The following is a 1123-nucleotide window of genomic DNA, read 5'->3' as shown; positions in this document are numbered from 1 at the left end:
AAGAAGAAGAAGAAGAAGAAGAAGAAGAAGAAGAAGAAGAAGAAGAAGAAGAAAAAGAAGAAGAAGCAACATCAAGAAGAACCAAGAAGAGCCATGCCATTAAGAAGAGCTGTGACACTTAAGAACCTAGGAGAGCTGTAATACCTAGGTACCTTAAAGAGCTTTAACACCTGGGTACCTAGGAGAGCTGTAACACAAAAGAAAATTTCCTGAGTAAACCATAAGAGAAGAAGTCTAAGTGTGTTCGTCGTTATTGCTGCCATCCGGGCAGCGAGGCGCGGAGTACAAGTGGTGGCCCGTAAGGGGAACTTCGGACTTCGTGTCAAACTGACCGGTAGGAGACTCCAGAACTCTCGATGGAACAGGGCAATCGATCGGAAAGTACTCGGCAAGTTGAGCCCCCAATGAAAGTTCCCGGTTAGGGACAAGTCTGCCTTCAGAGCAGGAAAGTGCTCGGTAGTTGAGCCTCAAAGTAAAGCTCCCGGTTAGGGACCAGTCTGCCTTCAGAGCAGGGAAAGTGCTCGGTAGTTGAGCCTAAAGGGGAACACTGAGGAGAGCCAAGCCCTGAGTGAACTGAGCGGCCTCATAAGCTTATTGCTATTGTAACTTCCGCACCTGGGCCAGGAGGCGGAGCTTAAGTAACTGGCTCCAGAGAGTGGCAGAAAGCATAAGATTAGAGCAGGAGGGAAAAGGAAAAGTAACAAAAGTTAACATGGGTGCTTTGTTTTCAATTTTTCTGGCTCTCCTAGAGCTGTTAATGTTAAACTCAATTTTTTTGACTCTAAGAGCTGTTAAAACCTGTGTGGAAGCTCGTTAGGAACAAAATGGAAGATCAGCATTGTTTTAAGGCCGTAGAAGAGCTGCCTTCAGCAAGCAGCCCTATGCGGGGGTGGGTGAACTCAGCTTGTGAGATACTAGCTACCTGTTTCTGGTTGATGTTAACCCTGGCAACAGTTTGGTATCCCTGGGAAGCCCAAGACCTTAGGAAAGCAGTGGCAGAAGATGGCTTTCATTCACCCTGGGTAGAGACCATCCTTGAGGGCTTTACCCACCAGGCTCTCACCCTCAGAGATTGTAAGGAAATGGTCAAGGCTGTGTTCCCCTCACCCATGTTCCTTAAATG

This window comes from Mastomys coucha, unplaced genomic scaffold (assembly GCF_008632895.1).
Source record: "Mastomys coucha isolate ucsf_1 unplaced genomic scaffold, UCSF_Mcou_1 pScaffold16, whole genome shotgun sequence".
In the NCBI taxonomy this organism is placed as follows: Eukaryota; Metazoa; Chordata; class Mammalia; order Rodentia; family Muridae; genus Mastomys; species Mastomys coucha.
This window is presented reverse-complemented; position numbering follows the sequence as displayed.